Source organism: Felis catus, chromosome A1, assembly GCF_018350175.1.
Source record: "Felis catus isolate Fca126 chromosome A1, F.catus_Fca126_mat1.0, whole genome shotgun sequence".
Lineage (NCBI taxonomy): Eukaryota > Metazoa > Chordata > Mammalia > Carnivora > Felidae > Felis > Felis catus.
Genome location: NC_058368.1, coordinates 171,070,176 through 171,091,915, shown reverse-complemented (window position 1 = coordinate 171,091,915; position 21,740 = coordinate 171,070,176). Strand labels below are relative to the sequence as shown.

General features: G+C 41.0%; 1 long non-coding RNA gene across 16 annotated transcripts in view; it reads right to left on the bottom strand.

Annotated features, from left to right (window-relative positions):
• The window catches only part of LOC111561785, a 161,053-nt gene that overhangs the window by 7,020 nt on the left and 132,293 nt on the right, over positions 1-21,740 (bottom strand). For 8 of the 16 annotated variants that reach the window (XR_006583657.1, XR_006583661.1, XR_006583650.1 and 5 more), the window contains 3 exons: positions 18,663-18,870; positions 12,945-17,536; positions 3,189-8,105 (listed from right to left, as the gene is read on the bottom strand). This is a non-coding gene — a long non-coding RNA (uncharacterized LOC111561785). Of the gene's footprint in view, positions 1-3,188; positions 8,106-12,944; positions 17,537-18,662; positions 18,871-21,740 lie in introns of those variants that run through there. The other 8 variants (XR_006583666.1, XR_006583665.1, XR_006583667.1 and 5 more) reach the window with 6 other exon arrangements.

Genomic DNA, 21,740 nt, shown 5'->3' with positions numbered 1-21,740 from the left:
AGGGGAAAAAAAAACTCTTTTGAAGAAATGTGCTTGCTGCTTTGGCACTTCCAGCCCAAAGTAATGGGATGTACTCTTGGTAAGATGTTCATTCTATAGGACTGAAAGCTACCTACCAAATAGTGAATACCTCACCAAAATTAAGGACACAGCAAATATTTTTTGATTGGTTGGATAATTGAGATTATATACCCAACCAATTCAGTTAATACAGCATCAGAAATTCTGCCCACATCTTCTCTGAGTCCTCATGTTCATAATTTTGATCCTTCCTTAAGTGGATTTGACTGTTTCTGAAGCCTGGATGCTCTGGACCATAACTGAGTGTCCATTTCATGCTGCCCTATGGAGACTTGGGTCTAATCATACATCATGAAATGCCCCAGGCCCTTGCATATTTTGCTCACTTCTTGATAATAGAATCTTAAATTGTTCTGATCTTGTTATCAAGGTCTGGGAGCCAAGTCTCCACATCTTCTCATCTTTATTAAGCATACTCTTTTTCCTTTTTTTTTCATGATGACTGCTTTTAAAGTTTTAATTTTATTATATGAAGCTTAACTGTCTACACTGTCACAATCAATTCAATCAGGGATTCAATTAAATTTGTTCTTTGGCATCCTAGAGCAATTCATCTGATTATTGTGAATTTTTATCAGCTGTTCTTACACTGTTTAGACAAAGCCAGAGGGACGCTGTATTTTTGAGTGGGATGGAATACATTGCATCAGTGTAATCTGAGGATCACCTGCTTTGTTATTTGCTCTTTAGTGCTTTCATGATAATAGCTAATTGGCTTGTTACCCCGTCTCTGTTTTTCCATTTTTCTGACTTTAGGAATATCTGCATTTCTTCTGCATTAATTAAATGTTTCCAAACGGAGTCAGGTTAAATTTGTTTCTCTTTCTTGAATTACCATTCTTAGTAGTTTATACACTGTCTCTCTGGGCTAATGAGTGTTTCTTTTCTTCCTCCACTAGGATGATTTCATATTTTTATGTAGTAGAGTTGACCCTTGAACAACACAGGTTTGAACTGTGCCGGTCCACTTACATGCAGATTTTTTATAGATACAGGACAGTAAATGTATTTTCCTTGTGATTTTCTTAATAACATTTCCTTTTCTCTAGCTTCCTTTATTGCGAGAATACAGCATATAGTACATATGACATATGAAATGTGTTAATTATGGCTGTTAAGTTTGGGGGGGGGTAAAAATTGCACACAGATTTTTGCACAAGCCGTTGGTGCCTCTGAACCCCATGTTGTTAAAGGGTCAAATATATATGGTTTGTAGATTTGAAGATCATTGATAAAGATAAGGTTTTAATTCTCCTTTAAGCAGTTTGTTTTTAAATTGAAATATTGGAAAGCAAAGTTACGGTGAACATGATTTCAAATACATTTGATGAAAGAAAGATCTTCTGAATTAGACTGTGCATTGCTAGGCCCTCTGCGAAGTTGTTTGAGAGTTCATTTGGGGGTCATATTAAAACAATTTGGTTTCTCAGTAAATGCCCTTTGTAATTAGCTGCAGCCATTGCTAGATACTTGTTTTGTTCTAAACATTTCCTTCCACGGAAAATTGAAAAAAGACAAAAGTGTGATGACCAGTGTAGCTTGGGTTTAATTAGATCCAAAGTCTTAACGTAACCAAGCCAGAGTTGCTGGTCTAAAAGCAGTCTTTCCTCAAGGACTGTGGCAACACATGGATACTGGAGAGCAAACCCTCTCTGCCCTCAGACAGTGCTAATTGGTTTTTAGGTAAGTTATTTTTGAAGGGCAACACAGGCAGCAGAGCAACAAATATTTTTGAGAAAATGCCTCTTGATAGTAGGTGTCAGAAATTCAGCATTAGGGCACGAAGCAGAGATGCTCAGCGTCTCCTGTACTTGGGGTATTGAAAACCGGCCCCGGCACTCGGGGGAGCTTATGTCGGCACTCTAGGTGGCCCTGGGGAACTGGCAGAGGAGGTCCATGTCGACAGACAGTATTCTATGAGAGGAGAGGCTGGGTTTGCATCCTGCCTTCTCTACTGCTGGGTTCTGTGGGCAGGCTCCCTGATGTGTCTCCCTCAGGATTCTCATCTGTAAAATGATGAGGATGATGGAAAATGGCAGCCAGTCCAGATCCCCTTACACGTGTGCCTCAACCTGTTGCGGCACTGTGATGTATTGGTGAATTTCATCCTTGGAACCACACCGAGGATTAAATAAGCACACCTGGGAAACATGCCTAAAGACATTATAGTGAACCCGTGTGTGCATTTCCACAGAAAACTGGGGTCTCCAGATTTACATACTCTCCCTGTGTGGGTTCCAGCAACTCCTGTGTATTGTTCATAGTTCTCTTCCTTTGGAGGAGTCAAGTTTTAATGATTGGTTTACAAGGGAAGAGAGACTGAGGTGGGGGGGGGAACCCAAAAACATGAGATCAAAGTATTGTGTTGTTGGAGAATGTAGTCAGGACTTAGAATCAAGGCCTGAGTTTCTTTGTTTTATTTTTTTTGGTAATGTTTATTTTTGAGAGAGAGAGAGAGAGAGAGAGACAGAGCATGAGTTGGGGAGGGGCCGAGAGAGAAGAAGACACAGAATCTGAAACAGGCTGCAGGCTCTAAGCTGTTAGCACAGAGAATGATGCAGGACTCGAACTCACAAACCTTGAGATCATGACCTGGGCTGAAGTTGGACGCTCAACCTACTGAGCCACCCAGGCACCCCTTGAGTTTCTAATACTACCTTTTTCATGTCCATTAGAATATAAGTGAGGTAATTTTGCCTCCCAAGTTGGCATTCCTCTTCCTTTTGCAGTTACCTTCACACTCTTGATGTATGTGTGTCTTTGGTGACTCCCAGCCCTGAAACCCTACATCAATTTGGGTGGGTGGCTGCCCCTTTGGGTCTTGTTTGCTTCCCACAGTACTGCCTGACTGAGCCCTCATCCCTCCTAAATCAGACCATGCCTCCTGCCAGTGAGGTTGAAAATCCAGGTGGTGCATGGGGGCACATCCATCCTAATCTTACTCTTATCCTCTGGTACTTTTAGTTTTTTGCCAGTTTTTGCAGAGGACAGGTTATGGAAACTTCTTAGTGGCCTCTCTGTGACCTGAGCACTTACAGCATGTGGGTACAGATCTGACTGTATTTTTCCTTTTTTAAAAGCCAAACTTATAAGACAATCAGCTAGCATCTGATTTAAACTACTTTTAATTATAGCCTCTTGCAATAGAAATGACTTTTTCCCTCCAAATTTGGTGATCTGTTATGATGCTGTTGAAGAGGTAGCAGTCTTTAAATGACCAAGGCAGTGCGGGGCAAGCGTGAAGCTGCAGAGTGGCTTGGGCTGGGGGATTTATTTGCAGTTGCCAGTAGAAGAGGGCACACCGATGGGAAGAATGAGTGATTTCTTTGGGAATGAGCACTTGGGGACAACATGCACACTTTCTGGAAAACTCAGTCTTGAACTTGTCAGCAAAAGGAATGCTTTGATATTTCCACAAACTCCTCAAAAGCAACTGGCTATCTCATCATCCACCTAGAGCAAGAAAAGTCCAAAATTCTTAGGTCTAGATAAAAAAAAAAAATACTAGTCTTTGAAGCCTTTAACAAAAGAAACTGATTTTGGAGGACTTTTATGTTGGTGAAAATTTTCATAAGGTTTTCGTGAGTAGCACATACTTTGGGACAAGAGGAAAAAATGGCATTCTTGGTGAATAGAAATCAGACTTCTTATAGTTATTTGAAGGTGAAACTCAGCATACCTAACATTACTTAAACCAGCTAATAAAAGCAAGACGAGATGTTTCCCATTAACCTTGGAATGTGCTTGGAAAAAGTCCTGCTAGCTCCAGATGTCTGATATTGGAAAGCATATCAGCAGCATTACCCTCGTTTGTGACAGAAAATACCATGCAGAAATTCACAAGTGCCCTTTGTCATAGTGAGCGCAGTATAGTTTTCTTCTTTTTCTCCCTTTCTCCCCTCACCCCCGGGGCCTTCCTTCTTTTTCTTCTTCCCCTCCCTTCTCATCTTTCATCTTAAAAGTAGAAGAAACATTGCAAAATATAGTGTTTCTGATTACAAGTAAAACCCAATTTGTATGAAGGAATAAGGTGGTCCAGACTTAGAAACCCAATGTGTTAAGTAAATATTTAGTCTGGTTCCACTCCAGGGAGGTAAAAGATTTTATTAACATATTTGTTGAGGTCATGGGGTCAAGGAAAAACTTATGCTGTGCTTAAATGCCTGAGGGGCCCCCTTTTTTTTTGTTTTGCTGCTAGTTAACAAAGGCCAGTATTTTTTTTTTCTGCTGAAAAGAGCAAATATCTTGTTTTGTGGCCTTTACTTTCTTATTGTTCATTCACAAACTGCTTAATCTCAAACCAGAGCTTTAAAAAGCTGCTTTATTTTTTCCCTTTGTTTGGAAAAATCTCTCCTTAGATATCCCTTATGAGATTTGTGTCCAAGCTTTGTTCTCGTACTTACTCTTCTGGTTTACTTTGGGCTGTTATCAGCTGTTTGTACTTTGTTTTGTCTTCATCACCGAAAAGAAAAATCGTCCATTAAAAGTCAAGATTTGAAGCATTCAACTTAATTCCTTGAGTCCAGTCCACAGTTTGGCTCGGATTACTGTACCAGGCTGACCTCCAGCCCAGGGGAGGGTGCCTTGGCAGAAATCTGAGAATTCCTCGATCAGTAACTCCCTTTTTTGGATTTATGGAGTCTTTAGGTGGATTGCTTTGTGCTGAGCATGTTCCTGTTGGAAAGGAATGAGGCAGGGGTGAGAGGAGGAGTTTGCGCAACACACGTTTGCAGCTGACCTCGGTGTTCACCACGCTCAAATTAGCCAGCTGCCGCTGCAGCCTGCCTTAAACCAGGCACCATCAAAGCCTGAAAAATCACACAACAGTCTTTGCTTTGGTGGCAAAGCAAAGTTGGATCATTGTGTTAACCTTTTGTGGCTTGCTCCCGACTTGATTCGTGGCTCCTCTCGAAAGTCTTTGCTATTATTCTTAGAGATCAAAATTTTAAAGACTCAGCAGCTAAACAAGCAGCATATTATATTGTGGAACAGAGTGACTGGGAAAGCTCTTTGCGCTGACGATTAATTTCACATGTAAACACTTTCGTTTTGTTGCCAGCGAGGAGATTTCCTTTTCCTTTCTCTGCCTCCTTGAAATCTAGAAATAAAATTCCACAGCTGTCAGGTTCCCACATATTCATCAGCGGCCTCTCAAGATGGCTTCATGACGAGCAGAGTGAATTTAAAGAATTCTACTATGAAAGTCTACACAGCTTGTCTCAGACACCCCAACTCACAAAGTAAAGAATTCTAAATCTCTCGCCTGCCTGTAACAGGTAGTAACACGCTGCATGGGAATAAAACGTGGACGTTTTCCGTGCCCATAGTGGACACACGCACCCAAAGCAAAGCTCATGCCAGTGGGCTTAGCCAGTGTGAACTCTCATCATCTTGTTCCTTGAGACCCAGTTGTCTCCTCTACCCCTGTTTCTACAGGTTAAGAACTTGTCAGGCCACAGAAAAGCTGAGAGTGTCAGCAGGTGCTGTAATACAGCAGTGCCCTAAAAGGTCCTGGTTTCCTTTCTAGCAGGACGGCACTTATGGCTGAGTGCAATAGTCAGGTGTTTGCAATGCTTTCTCTGTAATTACCCATTGTTACCGCAGCCAGCTTCTGTGTGTGTGTGGCATTTAGGTGGCTGCATGTTTCATTTAGTTCCCAAACAAGAATGTTTGCCAACTTGGGCACCAACTAACACTTACTCTGCTTTCCAGAGTGCGCACAGGTGACATATGTTATCTGAATGGCCCAGTGTTCTGTCTTTTTATCTGTCTTCTGGTTGCAGGGCATTTCCTCCATGGTGTGCTCCATCTCCAGACAGCACTCGCGGGGTTAGGCGGATCGCTAAGACTAGGTCTCTAGAGAGAGGGAGCTGAGTGCATCATCTTTTGGCACCATCTGATCTTTGCTGTAATGCTGTTCAGAGAAAATGATCCTTGTAACTCATTTATGGTTTCAGTTTACATCCTGCCCTCTCACATGGCCAACAACACCTGGGAGCAGACTAGCTTTTGAGGGAGATTCTTAACAGCACCACTTCAAAAGGTATCTGCAGAAATGAAGTACATGTATATGCATATAAATTCTCCTTGTAATACAGTACCCGCTTTCATGACCTCCCAGCCAATTAGTCGGAACAGAACATGTACACACGCAGACACACACACATACTGTTTAGTTGGCAGAGATTACGAAATATGCTACTTTGCTGTTTGAAGAATTAATTATGCAGGTTGGACACCTGCTGCCCTGGTCTGTTTTCCTAATTGCAGCGGGTGGGCACCTGTCCTTGTTAAGTCATAAAAGGGCCATGTGTGTGCATTCCTTAAGCACACAGAACTCCACCAAGGATAGAATAATTGTGGTCATTAACAACCAAGCCATGCAACATCTTCATAGCAGGTTGCTAAGAAGGTATGTTAACCAGTTAATAAGCTCCATATACATATGTGATGTTCAGGCTCTGAAATGGCCATGAACCTTCCTTTGAGGGTCATTCTCCTATAACAGGCTCTTCAAAGAGCTACTGCTAAAGAGAGAAGTGAAGAGAGGAAAATACAAATTTAGAACCAGGAAACATGTCAATTTGTTTGATTCTGCGTGTGGACCATACTATTGGAAAACATGCTGCAAGATTTTAAATGAAAAGCTTAGGATAGGTTTAAAGAATTTAAATGATAATCTAGTTTGTGTGGTTTTAGGACCTTGCAGGAGTTGTCTCTGACTCCCCCCACATTTTATTTTTCTAATCTGGATACCAAGTAATAATATATTCAGTGACAAGCATGAACACTCAGCCTTTCCCAGAATTCAAGCAAAACTTTTGTATGTTCTCCAGTTTAAAACAGTAAAATTTTCCTTGCCTCTGTATTTTCTCAAACACTCAGGTTTTCTTAATTGTTGAGGATATGGCTTGTTTCTCTGGTTCCTGACTTCTGGAAGAATAGTATTCCAGAGGGTTTTGAGGATTTTGCTTGAGCAAGAGCAAACAACTATTTTATATATGGAATATATAGAATAATTTAAAAGAATAGGTATGGAATATATAGAATAATTTAAAAGAATATGTATCTTCTTGATAAAAGAACACAGTCTTCTATTGGGAAGATTATGGCAAACTTTGGTTTACTAGTTTAATAAAACAATAGTTTTGTACTGCCATGTGTATTACTCAGAACGCTTACATTTCTGAGATGTAAACCACTACCAACAACAGAGAACTCAATGAAGTTTAAAAAAGAAAAAATTCGATTAATTGGCCTTCATGAAAAACATGAACTTGAATTCAGAAAACTGAATGAATAGAATGAGTTGGAGCCATGTGTCCACCTTTGGAGCATCAGCTGACCAGGACCAAAAAAGAATGAACAGGGTTAGGGTCCAGCAGGAACAGATGGACTTCAGGAAGACAGATCAACTTACCTCTGTTTTCTGACCCATATATTACCAGCACCTGATATTCAGAACCAGGTAAAAGACTGGGTACAGCAGCCTGTGGGGTTGCATTTGTGCTATTGCTATTATGGCCACTGAGAGTTGCAGTGAGACCTCCTGGCCATCGGGTGCTTTCCCACATGGACCTCATTACATCCTTACCCTGAACCCACTATCTTCCTTGGCTTGCGTCTGGTAACCGTTGGATCTCCTCCCAGATCTGCTCACTGCCATCCCCATTTCCTCTGATGACAGCACAACTGGATGGCTTGCTGAGTGTTGGTTTTGTTTCTTTAGCCTGTGGAGACGGGTTCCAACAACTATTGTATTTGACATAACCTATACGTTTTTGTTAATTGCACTTAAAGCACACTATTAATTTGCTAGGGCTGTCAAGACAGAGTACCAAGGATTAGGTGGCTTAACCAACAGAAGTTTGTTTTCCCACAGTTCTGGAGTCTGGAACTCTGAGGTCAACCTGTCGGCAAGGCTGGTTTCTTCTGAGGCTGTTTCCTTGGCTTGTCGATGGTCACCATCTCCCTGTGTCCTCACATGGTCTTTCCTCTATGTGTGTCCGTGTCCTCATTTCCTCCTGATAAAGACACCAGTTTTATTGGGTTAGGGCCCACCCTGATGAACTCATTTTAACTTAACTGCCTCTTTAAAAACCCTATCTCCAAACATACCCACATTCCAACTGGGGGGTAGGTTTCTGACAGGAATTTTGTATGTGAGGGATGCACAATTCGGCCCGTAGAACACCCTTCTATGAAATGATCTTTTTTGAAGGTCTGTCATCAAGCCCCCCCACCCACCCACCCCCCACCGCTGGCACAACTAGATTTGCGCTCCTAAGAGGCAGGAACTGTATTTCTCTTCTTGCAATCCCTAGACTCTAGCAGTATCCTGGCACACTGCAGGTGCTTCCCATACTTGAAGTGAATGCATGCATGGGCAAAGGCATTCTGAGGTGTTCTGAGGTAATGGTCGTCCTAGATCTTTTCCCTTAAGTCCTTTGTTTTAGAGTCTCAAAACACCACTAGTATGAAAAAGAACCAAGCTGTAATGTAGGTAGTGTATTTCCAGTAATCTACCAACTTTTTCCAAATCCAAAAAAGGTTAAATATCCACTTTAGATGCTATAGCCAGGGGTATGCTGAGTTCTTAGAGACCAACCAAGCAAGTTTTAAGAATGTAACTAAGATTTCTCTATCCCTGCCATTTTTGGCTTGAAGTTCTGAGTCTCAAGGAGACTGGAAGAATTTACCACAAGGCCAAAGTGACATTTCTTTTTCCTAAAGAATACAATGATTACTTTATGATTCAAACACTAAAAAATGCCCTTGGTCAATTTGTGGCTAAATTAAATATGTTTCAAAAGGACCAATTTGGGTTAGGGGAGGAAGTTTCCTTAGTTGTGGGTTTTACTATCAGATACTCATGTTCCTGAGTTCTTTGGCAAAAAAAAAAAAAAAAAAAAAAAAAAAAATAATTGTTTTTATTTAAAAAAAAAAAAGGAAAGTTCTTAGAAAAAACAAATTGTAAAAGTAACAAGCAAAATGATTTATGAGGCAAGCTATTTATCCCTGCAGATTGGACTTGAGCAGCTTTCATAGTGATGCTTTGAACCTGGGAAGTTAAATGCGGAAGCAGTGTCATTTTGTTAAGATGGAGTGTCACAGAAAAGCTCAAGAACAGAGACATAACATTTACTTGATATTACTTCTCATGGTGTCCGTGTGCCTAAGTTTTCACATGTATTTGTGTCAACATTTTTGGTTTGCAATGGAACTTCATTTCTCGCTATATGTGTAATATTTGAAATTGTACTTAAAGCCTGTTTTTAAAGGTAGTAGTAATGTAAAAATGTAATCATTTTATATTTATATTAAGTGAATCTACAGTTGATTCCAGTTGGGAATCTCCTTAAATTAAGCACTAATTGGTACTTTGTATGCTGTGACATTGTTTTAAACCCTAAAAAAAGCTTATATATTTTAGATTGCAATTTTGTGGTCTTCCCCCATTCCCGGTTAGAGGGAGTGTCAGGGGTGACTTGTCTGTCCCAAATGAGGCAGGTGGTAGAATTCTCCCAGAAGGATCTGAGCACAGGAGGGGAAAGCTGAACAAAAGAAAGGAGGTTCAGGCTGGGGGAACCACGTGGCCCAGAAAGCAGACCTGTCCAAAGTACGAAAATAGGTCCAGTTCTTGCAGGATGAGCTCTCAAATATTTAAGATGCAAGAGAGGTGATAGGCAATTTGCATTCTGGGGTGATTTGAGGGCATCGGGGTAGTGGGAAGAACTGACGTTTAGAATCTGGAAGTCTAGTTTTAGTTCATGTCCTATCCTCCACTCACTTGTGGCTTTGGGCAAGTGGATGACCTTTTTGAGTTTTTGTTTTCTCCTCTCTGAAATGAGAAGACCTATTTACAGGTTTATTGTCAGGATATATTAGGGTGATATATGCAAAACTAACTGGGATGTGCCATAAACGTTACTGGAGTATGGCAAAGATGGGTACTGTTAAACTACCCCCAAAGAATCAACACAGCCATCCACTGCTCCTACCTCAGGCCCCCTGACCAAGCGGATTACCTGGGACACTGAAAACATTACACTTAGCCCAGTGACTAGGCTACCACATCTCTGCTTCCAAAACCAAAGATGTTACCTCTGCTTGTTAACCTAGTAGTGAGATGTGATTCTCAATATTATTTGTTAAATGTGAGGCTTATTTAGAGCATTTAGTGAATCAGATCTGGAGGGAATCTTATCTAATTTTCTCCCGTCCTCTCCCCTCCCTTCAAGCCAGGCTATATCAAATGTGAATTAACTCTGGCAGATGGCTGTTAGATTCTGTTTCTAAATTTCTTGAAGGAAATTTCACAGTTTTTCTTCTTTAAATTCTTTCAGTAATTTAACAATTCTTATGCCAAGTCCTTCCTTATAGCTGACCTAAATCCATGTTGTAATTTAATTCCTAACCCCCTACTCCTGTCTTTCCCAGAGATGGAGAACAGCTGGTCAGCAACCTTCTTATGATAATACCCTCTGTATATTTAGAGAAGAATTACTCAGTTTGACTCACGCTCTCCACCTTGTCCCAGCTCTGCCCCCACCCCCAGATTCATCAGCTGCTATACTCTGAGTCATTCATGGCGATGCTGCCCATCTCCCTGCCTCTCTCTTGGACACTTTGCTACTTTCAGGCACGGGACAGTGTTGCCAGGGGCCACATGGACCTGGGGAGAATGCAGGCCACTTGTTCCTGCCCTCATGCTTTGTGCATAATGTTGAACTTTATAATCAATTATCAGAATAACCCCTAACAGTGTTTTATGGGTGTGTGGCACATTTATCTCACGGAGTTTTGCAAGCATACTTATCATAGGTTGCTTTGAAAGTTAGGCCTCCCCAGTACCTTAGTTTGCTCAGCCAGTCATGTCATAAGGCTGCCATTTAGCATGCTAAAGGTAACACTGATTGACATCTTTGTTCTGTTGGGACTTAGTCCTGAGAGACACTGAGCCAGAACTCTCCTGAGTGCAGTATACATTTGGAAGCACACAACAGTCTGAAAGAGGTGATGGGCTTCCCCAGTGCTCCAAGTTGCCATCAGGAAATAAGTGACACTGAGGGGGATTGAGCTCATGAAGTTGATCCCGTGTGGTTTCAGAGTAGATGCTGTTTTTAATTTGAATGTGTGTGCTTTTATGTCTCTGTAGGTTTATTACCCAGAGCTCTCTGTCTGGGTCAGTCAAGAACCATTTCCAAATAAGGAAATGGAGGGAAGGCTTCCTAAGGTAAGATCCCTACCTACCATTTTGTTAATTTTTTTTTTCAATTTCAAGGCAATTAAAAAAAATCAGTGTCTTTTTTAATATCCATCTAGTCTACAATAATAATCCATTGACATGATACTGTTATAACTTTGGAAATAAAATATACGAATATGTATGTATATGTATTATGTGTGTGTGTGTGTATATATATATATATATATATATATATATATATATGGTTCTTATATATATCATATAAGAATCGTGGAATCAATTTATCCAATGTACATTTTACAGGTTTTCAATTTGTTCCATACTTGGGTAGATAAACTCCTGTATGGTGATTAAACTGAAAAATATCTTAAAGGTAGAAGATGATGACACTTTTGTCTGGTAATAGTGCCCAAATGTCTGATGAAATTCCCCAAGAAACAAAACAGAAGGAACGTAAAAAACTATTATTTTTCTTTCTTCTAATTGTTAGGCCTAAAAATATTTTCTACAAACATGCTTTCATTGTTCTGACATCTTAGGTATGACAGTTTTCTGCCTTAAGAAAATCTGTCAAATTTACATTTTGGATTTTAGCACCATTTCCAACAGCAACAGTTTTTAGGGTAGATACCTTTGGACTTTCCTGTTAAGGTAAATAACAATTTGACCTTAAGGAGGAGGACTGTACTTTTTACCACTGACCTGTTGATTTTGCAATTAAGAAAGAAAAAGTGCACTGAAAATAAAATTTCCATTTAAAAGTTTCATAAGTGTAATTGACAAATGGTGAGGCCTTCCCAGATCTTATTGACTTTTTAATGTTTGAGAAATTCTTACTTACACTAAATGGTTTCAGCAGTTCCCTTTTACTGAGAGGCAGAACTTGAAGAGATTGTGTCAACTGGCAGTTTGCATTAAGAGAAAACAGTTCTAAATCACTTTTAGTCTTTCAGAGAACTTCTGACGGTGCAGAGTGAAACCACTATTAGGAAAGTGGGTGAACAAAATGATTCTGGCCGTGCTCTAGCTACACTTGTGCTGTCTTATAGAGCTGGGATGGAGGTGAGCTAGTGTACTGGAGCTTTACTTATGACACACACACACCCCACCTCACCAGACTACCTCCCCACCACCACCTACCACTCAACCACCCCCCTAGCACAGCCCCTGCACCATACCGCCTCAACGCAACCCTACCACACTGCCACACCGTCACCTTACCAACAGCAGTAGTGTAACTCTCGACATCCTTTACTGAGAAGCTCAGGGCATAATTCGTCCGAGCAGCTGAGGGTAAGACATGATAATGGAAGGGGTAAAGAGAGTATAGTGTTTTCACTATTTCTGTCCCATTCAGCCATCCAGAAGTCCTTGATACTGGTGACATCAACCAGAGTGACAAGACTAGGCAGGTTCTTCAACGAGGTCAACAATGCCTCCCTTTTTCTTAGAAGGCCCATCCAGGTCATCGGCCTTGCCTCCATTGAGGCATCCTCCAGGAGGTTGGCACAATGAATCCTGAGATTCAGGTCTTCTGTTACTCTCTTTCCTCTCTTCATATGTGAAGAGTACTTTAAGCATATTTGTCCTTCCCAAGCCTTTCTTTGTAGAAAAGCATATCTTTGCATAATAGAGAAAAATAATTTTGACTTACTCGATCCGAGCCACATGACTTAGTAATTGGGGGATTCATACACTAACAGTCCTCAGCAGAGAGGGACCACCCGGCTTGAGGTAGATGAGCCACAGGAGCATCCAGGAGCACCGGTCTGTGGAAGTCACTGGACGCATCTGTTCCTGCTTCTCCAGCCTTCTAGATTGCTGAAGATCCTCAGTCCTTGGGAGCCATTATGTGCTGGATAATGGAGGAAGATAGGATTAGTTTTGCCTGAATTCTTACAAGGCCTAACTTCTGGAGAAATAAGACTACATTGTAGTCTTCCCTTGCTGCAGAAGCCTACAGTTGCTTCAGTGGGTGCAGACTTTATTCTTTTTTTTCAAAAAATGAGGGACAGGGATTAAGGGCTAAAATCTAGTAAATTCCAGCCTCCAAAGGGAGGATGTGCAGAACTTTTTCTCCCCAGGAGCTTCTCTCCCCCTAGGCTTGTTGGGTTGTGGTCCCTCAGGGTGCTTTGCTAGCACACCTGCCTGCATGGCTTACCGCCACTTCCTTGCAATGTCCAGTCACTTGGGTATCTCCTATACAGCAAGTTGCCGAAGGGCAGGATGGACAGGGACTGTTTCTGCCTCTGTTTTAATCTTGGTAGCCTTAAAATCTGAGTACTCAAGCCACAGTAGGCACTCAGAACATGAAAAATTAAAGAGGACATAAATGTTTGGGGGGGGCTCAGAAGAGAAAAAAACAGTAAAAATGGTACTTTCAAATCTGAAATAATCTCCTTCGTATTTTTTGGTCTGGAAAGACCTCTCCCCAAATTACCCAGAATCCCACCCAACTCTTCATTTGGTTTTGCTGTGTATTTTCCACAGAGGTAAAAGATCAGTAAGACAGACACTTACGTAGAGACAAATGTTCTATATATTCACTCTATATTAACGAACGAAGTATGAACTAAAGTAAGCAACTTTAAGGCCAGTCACGTATAGAGTGCAGTTGAGTGAAATAACACTTAAGAACTTTTGATTTCCCTTCCTGGCCTGTGATAATTAGCAGCCATTGAATTCTTCATTTATCCAAAACCTAAGTCTTCCATATCTTGAAACGTGCTGATGGCTGATAGAGGAGCAAGAACACACATTTTAAAAGCACCAGGATTATAGTGGGTTTTTAAAAAAAATCTTGGGGTTGTATGCCAAAACATCATGATTAAATTTATTTTCACAACTGTAAAAGACTGCCCAATATAATGATTTTGGAAACTTACCTAGATCCTTAATTGTGTGTGAGTGGTAATTATATTTTAATTCAATTTTCTGATTTTGTCCTATTGCTATTTAGTTGTGCCAAAACAACTTCTAAATCACAGTCTAAGACTGGAACACTGAAGTACATACTGAGTGGATTTTCTCTACATCCGGAAATGTAGTATGCTCGCAGAGTCTGAAATTTTTAAACCCAAATTTAGGCATACCAGATGTTTAACATGAAAAATCTATACAGTAAATAAGACTTATTAAAGCTAAGTTATCTATTACATTTAGTTCATCCTGGGGCTGCTGAAAACATTTATTCAATTTCAAGTTGTTTTAAAGTCCCTGACTTCTGAATTCTTCTTAAAAAGAAATTCAAATGCCATAATTTACAGACCTCAGAGCAAGATTATTACTTTACTCATATCCAGTCAAAATAGCTTGTTATAAATGTCCTATTGGAATATGTCACCTGAGCAAAAAGGGAAAAAAAAATCTCTTAAAACCATATTGGATAATGTACCTGAGACAACTACAGCAATTAATGGTTTGGCTGACAGACTGTTGTCAAATCACTATTTTCGTATCTGATTGGGGCATACAGGGTTAGCCCTGTATTTTTCAATTACACCTTGGGCAAACGGGCTTCCTTGACCTGCCCTCTTGCTGTTTGGTTATGATGGAGAGCTTCTCCTCGCGGGTGCTTGATGGAGCATCAGTCACATTGCAGTTGGATTATTCTAGACAGAAGCACAAACACCTCACTTATCAGGCTTGTGAGGACAGACTTAGAATAGCCCCAGGCCAAACTCGCTGATCTCACTCTCTCCTGGCCTGGGTTTCACACTGTCTCCCTCTTTCCCACTCCCACCTTTGGTACCGCTTGTGATTCTGATTATCAGACCCACATGGACTGGGCCAGGTGTTCAGAGAATGAACCATACATAAATTACATCTGTACAAGCTGTGATATTCTTTTAAACATTTTTTTATTATATGTTGTCAAACAGGCAATTACCCACCTCCACAGCCATTGAATGCTTTAAGCAAAATGTATTAATGCTCATGAGCACCTCTTACCCAACCTCATGTTGGGCCCTGTCTGATACTAGAAACTGTCCTCGGAAACCTGACTCTGGGGAATGCTGCCTCCCACATGGCTGGGCACAGCCATCAGAGAAGCACTTGATTCTACTGAAGCCAAGGCAGCTAGTGTTTAATTACTTCATGCCCCCACAGACCTAATATTTACATTCAGGTGAACTGTGTTTAATATGTAAACTCTGCAAAACATCGGGAGTTCAAGGATAAAAGGCGGGAGGGAGAGGCAAAAAATTTCAAATGGTTTCACAAGCATGACTAAGTGCCTTTTGTGTGTGTGTGTGTCCATCTGTTTGTGTGTGGGTCCACCTGCTTTTCAGGGAAGCCTTCCTGTCCCCAAGGAGGTGAACCGCAAGAAGGATGACAAGATTGAGGCTGCCTCCCTGACTCCACTTGGCAGCAGTGAACTCCACTCCCCAGGCATCAGTTACCTCCACTCTTTTTAATCGTTAACACCTCCATTTGTATTACATATGGTGTATGGGTATTGATGAGGTCATGGTATCATATATGGGATTTTTTTCTGTGTAAATCATCAAGTATAAGAAGAAACTATGGGACTCTGAGCCTTGCTTTAGAGAATTTACAGTGGACAAATAGGTATCATCAAACCAGTTTTTAATCATTCTGACTCAAGTGAAAACGCTCAGAATTTCACACTGTGAATCCACGTTTACAACCCTTACAGGTGGGCCTTCAGGCCTGGTTCTCGATGACGATGTCTTCCACAACTCAGACTCCCTCTGCTGTCACACAACCGGTCCACTCCTGCCTTTACTCACACAGCTCCCTACTGCTTCTTGCAGAGGCTGAGAGTCCCCATTTTTTTTTTCATTTAGATGTAACAAGCCTAGTAGTTTATGTTCATCAATTGTCTGTATATCTCTATATTTTATCCATGTACCCTTTTGATGTATAGAAGTAGTTTGAAACTCATTGTTTCCTTGTGGTAAGTGACCGAGATGCTGCCACAGGACCTGAGACACTGATGAATGGTGCTATTTTGGACTTTCAACATGCTCCTTGGCGAGGTAGCTCTGACGGAGTTATATTTTATTTCCATGTTCTAAGAAGGTGTTGGTACTCTGTTTCCCTGAATGTTGTTCTCTAGACCGGATTGACTTGTTTTCCTCGTGTCTTCAGTGTGGCTTTCTTCTTCAGCGTGGTAGGTTGGCGAATGCTACCAGAGAGAGTAAGAGACTCACGTCTCATTGGCTGGCGCTCATGGACATGCAGTCAGTGGAGCGGGAGCAATCACAAAACTGTAACTTACTTACCAAATCTCTTCTTTCCGGTAGCCTCGCCTGCCTAGCTTAGAGAAAGACAAGCAATAATTTGACAGGCATTTTTAGGTGTCTCTTTTGGTTCTTTTTGTTTGAAAGGATATGGGGGGGGATGGGGGGGGGGAAGGGCAAACTTTTAAAATACATGCCCTCCAGAAAAAAATCCAAAACACTGGCATCTGAGTAGGTATATGCAAATTACACCATTCCCAAAAGTCAAGTTGGAAAACCTATCTATAAAAAAATTTTTTTTTTAAAAGGCAGAGCACTCTTTTCCGGCAGTTTTGAGAAGCAAGGTGTAGATTTTACATTTTTGTCCTTGCTCCCAATGAAAGGATAAACAAAAATAAAATCAGACAATACCATCTTCTCATGGATTGTTGTTGTGTTAGCCAGTCTGAAAGCCCACCTTAATTTTTATATAACTGTCTTGTAGCTCTTCCTTTGACAAGGCAGGCTCTGTCCCGCCCTGTCATGCTTCTGACTGTTAACACAGATGATGCATGTAACTTCTTCTTTCTCTTCTTGCTCCCCCACTGGCCTGAGTTTCTTGTGCATTTTCCTCCTCCCTCCTTTGTTAGAATAGGTATATCAGCTGTGTAAATAGAGCAAGAAAACAGTATTCTGCATCTGTGGCATTTATGTAGAGTTGCAGTTGTGCGCTGCTGAAAATGCAGGCTTTTGTAACAATGTGATCTTTACTGATGCACTCACAAGTACCCAGTGTATTTTAGCTATTTTAGTAGTCTTTGTTCAATAAATATGCAAGCTGTAAGGTAACTGGCTTGGCTCATCATTGGAGAGGCCTACTTTTGAATGCTTTCCCTGGTTCATGTTAATTCATGTGTTCTCAGAGCCCCAAAAGTAGACCGAAGGGCAAATCTGGAAAGAGATAGAATCTGCTCTGCCTTTCATGTGCGTTCCCTTCTGAAGGTTTTACGAGATGAGGGGTGAGGCAGTGGCTTGTCGGGATGGTTTTGGAGAGCTGCCTCTGGATAGAAAGAAGAATTAAACCAAGACCCTTTTTATTTCTACACTTTTTCTTTCCCCTTTCAGGGTACTCCCACACACCTCAAAACTTACTCTTTCTTACTCCTTGCCATTAAGACCTACCTTATGGCATTCTTTATCCCAAAGATACCAGCCCTCACGTCTTCATGGCATATTTGCACTTAATACACAGATAAAAGGCTTATGCTTGGAAGAAGATACAAATTTGAGACACGATTTTAAGTCACTAATTCATAGGGGTCCAGCTACCTGGAATCTAGCACATGGTAAAATGGCATCACAACTCCTGGAGGTCTCCTGTGACCCTGAAACCCAGAAATTCAGGGGGTTCATCCTCTCCCTGTATGAGAAACACAGCTGCTCTCTTCTCCTTCCAATGACAATGAAACTTCATTGCCTTACCACAAGGTGCAAAAGTGGCTGGCTGGGTTCAGACACTTGAGTTTCACCTGAACAGAGGCTAAGGAACAGGCCTCTGAGATAAAGGCCAGAGAGAAGGGAGAGGGGCAGAAGGTGACCTTGCCCCAAACTGGGCGATCAGTTTCTGGAGAGGCAATCCGATGCTCTCTGAGAAATCTCGAGTCTTGACATGTGTGTGTCAGGAAGGACTTTTACACAGGGGAGTTACTTTTGAAATTAATGCACATCTCAGATTTTGGTGAAGTGTCCTATTTACCCTCAACTTTTATTAAGATAAAGGAGCCTTAGGGCAGAACTAAATCCCAGCTGCCTTCCATGTACTCAGGATTTGTCCAATCTGAAAGAAAAGTCTTAAAACGGAGCTACCACTACCTTTTTTGGTAATTCCATCCAGAGGTTCCTATTTCTGAACATAAGAGAAGTCCTCCTTAAACTTAATTACCTTCCACCTTATAAACAACTGCCATTTTCCTTGCCCAACAGCTTCCCATCACCTGTATGTTATCACAGCTGGGAGGGGATCCATCTTGTCTCCCTGCCCTTGCTAAAGGGGAAACAGAAGTGATGAGGCCGGCCATGGAGGGGGTACGGCCCAGGCTGCTTTATGCCCATCTCTATTAGTTATCTATTGCCACGTAACACATGACATCCACACCCTGCATCCTGGAACAACAAACTTTTCTCACCTCACAGATTCTAGTCTAGTCAGGAACAATTTAGCCAGTGCTTCCGGCTCAGGATCTCATGAGCTTGCCGTCAAGATGTTACCAAGCTGCAGTCGTCTGAAGGCTTGACTAGGGCTGGAGAATCCTCTGTTGGCAGGAGAACTCTGTTCCTCCACTCACGGGCCTCCACACAAGGCTACTTAAGTGTCCTCATGACCTCTGGCTTCCCCTAGAGCAAGTAATTCGAGAGCTGGGAGCGAGCCACAATGCCTGTGACCTATTCTCAGAAGTCACTATCATCTATCATATTCTATTCATTAGAAGCAAGTCACTAAATATAGCCCACAATCACAGGGAGGAAATTATGCTCTACCTCCTAAGGAGAAAAATATTAAAGAGTTTATGGCCACATTTTAAAAGCAGCATACCATCTGAAGTTAAAGCACTCAGGGTAATTGTAAGCCAGGGGCTGCAAGTGAGAAGGTTGAAATAGAATCATAGCTACTTTCACTGAAGAGGTTTTTACAGTCTTCAGAGTTCCAGAGAGAAGTTTCAACTTTCCAGATTGAAGGTGTCTAAGGATAGCATCCAAGAACTGTAATATTGGGGTTGCATAGCCTCCATTTATTAAGACTAGTATTGTCACCCCCGAAGGGAAGATTTGGAGAATGTATTGGAAACTGTAAAAACAGGAAAGCTAGAATAAATGACGTCTAAAGCTCTATTCAACTCAGTGGACTTCAGTTTGCTGATGACAACTCCCTCAGCCTCCAGGAAGCTTGAAAGATTCGCTTCACTTGAAACCTTCGGGACCCAGCTATGACTTGCTAAGCTAAGGGTTAATAACTGCTGAGGCAGAGGTAAAAAAACTAGTGCGCTAGCTGGAGTCCATGTGGGAAACACAAACTCTGATTAGGAACCACTCTGTTCTCTCTTTGGAGGCAAACAACCATGTCACCTTTGGGCAGAGATAGCTAACCAACAGCCATGGATCAGATAGGACCTGTAGACTTGTTTTGCCTGCTGGGTGTTTTATAAAAACGTTAAATTGCCAGCATTTACAAATTGGAAGATTTTATGTGAAAATGCAGCTTTTTGTCTTCCCTTGAAAACTGGAAGATCTGGCAACAGAGGGGTTGGAAGGCCACCTCTGGCCCTCTTGGCCACTACCCCTCCAAGATCCAGTGCTCATAACCTCTTCTTTTCTTATACTACGTGCCTGCCACCGTTGGCTTGTGGGTTTGCAACACAAATCCCTGGTTTCAGGGAACGGTGATGTGCTTATTCACCAACAAAGGGCCAGGGAACCTTCCGAGACCTTTTAGTTTGGTAGCTGAGGAGCATGCAGTTCTATATGAACACCAGACTGGGAACAGGCTTCCCTTTACTGTTCCCAGAACAGGGGCTGCCATCCCATCTGCACTCCCAGGTCCTCTTTTAAACTTCTGATGACCCTGCCTCAGTGACTGAGAAGACCATGGTAAAAAAAAAAAAAAAAAAAAAAAATCTTGGACTGGGTCAGGTTAGACGACACAGAGGTCTGATAAGTTCGTGATTTTTAAACTAGGGTATGTGTGCTTCAGGGCATGTGAAGTGTTTCCAAGGAGTATATGCTCATGGATAGTTCTAAGGGAATTAATTTCCAAATCCCCTAAACCTATCATGCTTTTTACTAAAATTGATCTACTGAGAATCAGTCTGTATTCATATTAGCCCTTTCCCCACATTCTAAAAATGAAGATATAAGTTTCACCTATTCCAAATCTTAATATAACACATTGCCCTTAATATGACCACAAATCTCCAGATGTGGCAAAGAGAACATTTCCTTTAATGGAATCTTTGTGGTCCTTTAAATGTTCCTTTAATCACAAATCCATAGAACTTTTGGCTTCCCCTTCTTAAACACATGTTAAAAGTGATACATTAGAAAAACAGAAATAAGGTGTTTGGATGCTTATATGGTTTTTTAGAATTCAGATACATATGGTAAAGTGGAGTGATAGAAATAGTAACAATTTTTATATCATCCCATTTCCTCTTCCACATCCTTACTCTCTTGTCAAAGAACCCCTTGCTTTTGAGGGAGAGCCCTGAGAGAATGAAGCATGGAGAAAATCAGTCAGAGACATGGAATACCAAAAATGGCCTCTTCACGTACTCGTAAACAATTATTTTCCACAGTTCTCCTTACTCATCCCTAGGATATATCTTAACTGGGAAGAAAAGCAACTTAGGGCAGCTAAAGCAACATAGCTTTGCAATGCTGACTATTTTCAATGTAACTAGAGAGGCTTTAGGGAATACCATTGGTTTTTACAAGATAAAGTGGATAAAACCAAGGATAAACTTTCCTGTGCGTCTTCAGGTTTGATGCGTGTTAGTTAATACAGTTGTCAAAACCTGTTGCGTCAAACCATAACATAAAGTATTCATTTCAGTTATAGTCCATTCTCATCAGATTCTATCTTATTAAATGTTTAATATTTTTTTCATAACAAAAAAATTATGTGCTGCCAGACTGATTAGTAGCCTAGGACCTTTCTACATCATTGTGGTAGTTCTGATTTTTATACTAGTTCTTCTCCAAAGCCAGTCAGCAGTATCTAATATACGGTTTTACCAGAGATCTACCGTGCCTTTTATCACTGTTCTTTCTATGAAAAAGAGTCTTTTGATTGTCTTATTTTAATAACTTGAACATGGAATAATTATATTAGATCTTTATAATTTTAATATTTGTCTTCAGTGATCAGTTTCACAAGATATGCTTTTAATCTTCACTGATTTGTATAATAATCTTCAAAATGGCCATGTGAATTGAAAAGCCAAGTCAAAGTTTTTTCTGACAGAAAGCATATCTGAGTTGGCTACTTGGTTTGGCAACAAAGCCTCGTTCTGCCAATAAGGTTTGTGACAGACATTTTCTGTGAAGGAGCTGAATTTGCAGCCCTCGAGTAATAGTAACATGCTTAAAGCAAAAAATAGGTCGAAGCATTTTATCAAAAGGCATTATTTTGGCAAAAGTGTAATGAAATGAATAATGTACCTGTTTTTCCTATCTTTTCTGAAGACACAGAATTTTAAAAGGTGAGTCTA